Source organism: Chrysochloris asiatica, unplaced genomic scaffold (assembly GCF_000296735.1).
Source record: "Chrysochloris asiatica unplaced genomic scaffold, ChrAsi1.0 scaffold00071, whole genome shotgun sequence".
NCBI lineage: Eukaryota > Metazoa > Chordata > Mammalia > Afrosoricida > Chrysochloridae > Chrysochloris > Chrysochloris asiatica.
In genome coordinates this window covers 5397174-5402907 of record NW_006408589.1, presented here as the reverse complement: position 1 = coordinate 5402907, position 5734 = coordinate 5397174, and positions in this window count along the sequence as shown.

Below are 5734 nucleotides of genomic sequence, written 5' to 3'. Positions count from 1 at the left end.
GGTCAACTCTACTTTGAGGAGGCCGCTCTTCCCCACTTGATACAGCATGTCTTGGTTAATCATATGGGTTAAGAGACTGCTTCGGCTTCACTCAGTTTCCTCATCTACAAAGTATAACAGTAATAGATGGGTTATTTTAGATGGATGCCTGTAAGCATTGAGACCACGCTGGCGATGTGCTAGGCACAGCATCTGGCACTCAGCAATAAGCAAAAATTGTTAAAATGATAACACAGGAACATGCTTATATTAAAATATGGTAGGAAAACCAAGAAGTAAAAATTGTATACATTCTGATGTCAAGTATGTTTTAAAAAAAAAAAACAAAACAGAGACAAAAAAACCCAAAAACTGGCTGTGCATTGGAGAGACCAGCAGAAGCAAAATATCTGTGAGGGCGGGGTTTGGGTGAGGGCATTATTGGTGGAGACCTTTTCCCCTCTGTTTTCCAAAACATTTTTAATGAGCAAGTGTTACTCTTAATTTTAATTTATTATTTGGAAAACAATTATCTCCTGGCTCTGCAAAAACCAAATAGAACAGCTGGCCCTTGTTGGAATTTGTCAGGAATTCCCAAGCTGATTGTTTGTGATTTTGAAAACTAAATTTAGTCATGGCTGAGATAAGGTCTGTAAGTCTCTATGGAGGCCTGGCCAGGCTGACTAGTTTGTCTGGGCTTCCTCCAGGCCAAGCTTCAGAGCCCAGATTTCTGGGGTGGAGCCGAACAGTGGTATCGCGAAAGGAAAGCAGAAGAGGGAAGGCTAAGGAGCTGCTCAGGCCTGCGCCTTGCTGCTTGTTTGGAGGACACTGAGCTGACTTTTAAGAGCCATGGGTTAATGGCAACGAACCTGGATTTCTCAAGAGCAGAAACCATGATTTTTACCCATCCTCTCAATGAATCTTGACAATGTTTGTCTTATTTGACAAAAGACGGAACCACAGTTCCTCCAAGGTAGAAGTAGGATTGCATCTTAGGTAGACTTACTCTGGATTTAAGACAAAGTCTTTCCCGAGGCACTGAGATGTTCCCCAGTCTTAGGGGCAGAGTCTAGCCAGAGTTCAGGTTTCTTCCTTCCACCCTGGGTGTCTTTCCCATGATACCACCTATTTTTACTGATCCAGGGCACATTTTCATAGGTGGTATGGCACTGTGGTTTGTGCGCTAAACTGCAAGGTCAGTTTGAAACACAGATCGGAGGTTCAAGCTCACCAGTCGCTCCTTGGAAACCCTATACAGGGTCGCTATGAGTCGGAACTGACTCAAACAACACTTAACAACAACCACTCCCTGGCACTGTAGCATAAGCACTCAACCATAAGGGCAGTTTAAACCTCAAGTTCAGTGGTTCAAACTCACGGGCTGCTCCTTGGAAACCCTATAGGGGGTCGCTATGAGTCAGAACCAAATGGAAGGCACTTAACCCCCTGGAGCTGTAGGATGGGTGTTGTACTGCTAGCTAAAAGATTAATAGTTCAAACCTATCATGTGATCCTTGAGAGAAAAAAGAAGCTGTCAGCTTCTCTAAGGATTTACAGCCTCAGAAATTGTATAGGTTTTTGTTTTGGCAAGAGTTTTTTTGGCTGGATCAGATAATAGAAGGAGTCTTGGTAGCGTGGTGGTGAAACACTGGATTGTTCATCAAAAGGTCAGCTGTTTGAACCAGGGCTTCAAATTGCTGTATTCTGGTTAGACCTCCCCTGCTGAGAATTTGCATTCAGCCCAGATATATTGAATCAGAATCTACATTTCAACCTGATCCCCAGGTAATTCTAATAGATCCCTGTTGTTGTTAAGTGTCATCAAGCTGGTTCTGACTCAAAACGACCTTGTATAGGGTTTCTCCAGGAAGCTAGCTGGTGGGATTGAACTGCCCACCTTTTTGTTAGCAGTCCAGTGCTTATCCTACAACGCCACACCATGACTTCCTAGGCGATGCTCCTGTATGTTGTAGCTGTTAGATGCTTTCGAGTCAGTTCGGACTCATAGTGACCCTATGTTGTTGCCTGTTGTTAAGTGCCGTCGAGTCGGTTCCGACCCATAGTGACCCTGAACAGGGTTTCCGAGGCTGTAAATCTTTACGGGAGCAGAAAGCCTTCTCTTTCTCCCACGGAGTGGCTGGTAGTTTCGAACTGTTGATCTTGCGGCTTGCAGCCCAATTTGTAACTACTATGCTACCAGAGCTCCTTAGTGACCCTATGCACAACAGTATATATTCATCTGAGCTGAGGGCCAAACCAGTTCAAAGCCCTGGTTTGAACCCACTAGTGGCTCTAGGGACAAGAAGACATGGTGATTTGCTCCTATAAAGATTATAGCCATGGAAACCCTATGTGGCAGTTCTAGTCTGTATTAGGGTTGCTGTGAGTCCACATTGTCTCGGAACACAACATCCAATAATTGAGACTTTTTTTTTAAAAAAGCCTATCTTTTGGTTATAAAAAAACTGAAGCCCAACTCAAGAAAAACCAAACTTAAGAAAAAAATGGGAAAGGAAGGAATCTAATAACTCATACAACTGTGATTCCAATGTTGTTGTTATTTAGTGCTGTTGAGTCAGTTCCGACCTATAGCAACCCTGTATAGGGTTTCTGAGGAGCAGCTGGTGAGCTTGAACCACCAACCTTGCAGTTCAAACGGCTTTGCAGTCCGGTGCATTAACCCGCAGCGTCACACCAGGATTCCTGTAACACCAATTTAGCACTCCTTAAACTTGATGCTGTGGGTTAATGCTTTGGACTGCAAAGTCGGTTTGAACCACAAGGTCAGCGGTTCAAGTTCACTAGCTGCTCCTTGGAGACCCTATACAGGGTTTCTATGGGTCAGAAGTGACTTAAAGGCAGTTAACAACAACAAACTTGAAGAAAAGTTCCACAGCAATCTTTCCATTGACCCTTTGGATCAAACGTCCATCTCTGAACCTTCTGTCAGATGCTCATGCTTGGTACAAACCCAAGTATGACATGTCCTCTTACCCTCAAAAACCACCCAATCTGGAGGGGAAGGTATATCTACAATCAGGCATGTTTAGGCTAGTGCAGTATTGGAATTGTTGGGACGTATCAAATTCAGAATATAAAGGCTCTAGAACATTTAACGATGTATTCAGACAGTCTTTCTTCTGGCTGTTCACCTCTATTAAAACTGGTGCATGTATTCAGACAGTCTTTCTTCTGGCTGTTCACCTCTATTAAAACTAGTGTATCGTATTTCTCCTCTAATGCTTCAGTGTAACACTTCAGTTACTGTGGCCTGACCCGCATCGCCCCCTGCCTCCTGAAACAGAGCCCCAGAGAAATGTTGTCATAATACCAGTATATGTAACAGATGTTTCTCTTTACCACATTCTCTGGGTTCCTGCAAAACAACAACAACCCTTCACAAAGATAATAGCAGACCATTTCATGAGGACTTACTATGTGCTGCTGCATCACCAAGCCTCATTGTATGTTACTGCCCCACCAGTGCTTAAGGGCAATGGTGCAAACCCACCAGCCAAAGGAGTTAGATGGGGCAGTTGGCTTCCATAAAGATGACAGCCTCGGAAGCTTGATGGGGCAGGTCTCTGTCCTACAGACTCACTGTGAGTTGGAATCTACTCACTAGCAGTAGGTTTACTATGTGCTAAGGAGTGTGGTGCTGTGGGTTAATGAGCTGGACTGCAAGGTTGGTTTGAACCGCAAGATGGGCAGTTCAAGCTCCTCAGCCGCTCCTTGGAAACCCTATACAGGGTTGCTATGTGTCAGAACTGACTCAGCACTTTGCAATAACAAGGACATCCATTATTTCATTGTATCTTCACAACATTCAGTGCCTCTAATCATCACTCCCATTTTACAGAAGAGAAGAGTAAGGCTCAGAGAGATGAAGACACTCTGTATGACCTCTCAATGACAACAGGATTTCTTCTCTTTATTTTCCTAATTGTTTCTCAGAATCTAGTCCCAGTGGTTTTCAAAGGCAAACAGACCTGAGACATTCGCACCTGTGATTTCGTGGACCCCATTTGTCAGATAGATGGTACCATTTTATTTTACAACCACAGGAGGCTCAGACAGGGCAGTGACCTGCCCCAGATCACACAGCTCATAACTGTAATGTCAGAATTTGAACCAGATCAGGCTATCTCTACCACACAACAGCTTGTAAATTGTCAAACGAAGAAGGAGAAAACGTGGAGAAGAGTGAAGAATGAGAGAGAAAGAAGCAAAAGGGGGTAAGAAAGCAAAGGAAAAGAAAAAGAAGCCAGACACTACACCTAGCAAGAAGCTCTGGTAGCGTAGTGGTTACTAGCAGGGCTGCTAACCTCAAGGTCAGCAGTTCTAAACCACCAGCCATCCCATGGGAGAAAGACGAGGCTTTCTGCTTCCATAAAGATTTGCAGCCTCAGAAGCTCTATGCAGGGTCGCTATGAGTTGGAACACCCCACTGCACACTACCACACCTAACAGGGCAGTGATAGAAAGCTGTTGGCTGGGTCCTTGCCTTACACAAACAAAGTCTCTTCTTTCAATGACAGGGACAAGAATCTTTGACTCTTCCCTTCAGGCTCAACTCTCCTGGCTCTTGGAAGCTGGTTTTGGCTTTGACACAGGGATGTAGAAAACACGAATCACTCAGGCATCCAGCTATGGGAACAGAGCCCTGTCCTTGGCTGTTAAACACATTCAGGGGGAAGCTTCCAGAAGCCCAAGTCCCCTTTCCTCAGCCTCCTCCTCTCCCAGTTCCCAGTCCTGGCTGTCTAGGTCTAAACCTTTCTTATCAGACTGAGCACATCAGAATCTCCTGCCTCTCCCTGGCTGACAGGAGGGGCCTCAGCCATCTCTTTGGGGAGCAGAGAGCCTGTGTTCATGTCTATTCTATGTCCCCAACAATGGGGTCTCCCCAGGAGACTCCTAGGGGTGTCTTTCATATTGAGGTTTGTGTGGGTGGTACCCCTCTTGAATTGTATGGGGGGGAGGGCCTCTCTGAGCCTCACTTCCCTCATCTTTAAATGAGGTGGTCTGTGAGGTCCATTCCCACAAGCAACATGCGGCCGCATTTTGGTCAGTCCGAGCAGGGGTTTCCCTGTGTGGTCAGCGTCTGAAGTGGTGAGGAGTCTCTCTCAGGAGAGACATAACTGAGGCCCAGGTCTGCCTTTGCTGTATGATCTTGGACAAGATGTTTGCTGCTGAGTCTCTATTTCTCTGTCTCTGAGGTAGGAGGGGTGTCAGGAAGTAACTAACAGTAGGTGCTGGGCAATGGTGGTTCATATTATTACCAGTATTATGTTGCTGTTGTTAAATGCCATCAAGTCAGTTCCAACTCATAGCAACCCTGTATAGGGTTTCAGAGGAGCAGCTGGTGAGCTTGAACTGCCAGCCTTGTGGTTCAAACTGATCTTGCAGTCTAGTACTTATCCTACAGTGCCACACCAAGACTCTACCAGTATTAGCGACCCCCCTATACCACCATCCCCTCCCTCATTCCCTACCCCATCCTCCCACAGCCTCTGGGCCTCCCTTCACCAAAGCCCTGCTCCATGGGTTGGCCCCACTACACATCAGTTAAGGGCGTGTACAAGTGACACTGTGTCCATCTCCCCTGTGCCCAGCACAGGCCACCAAATGGAACCTTATTACCACACTGCCTCCCCAATGTGGAATTTCTGGCATTAGCACACCTCCTTCCGGCAAAGAATGAAAGCAAGTGGTGATCAGACGGTGGGGGCTTGCAGGGCCTCTGTGCCTGCGGGGG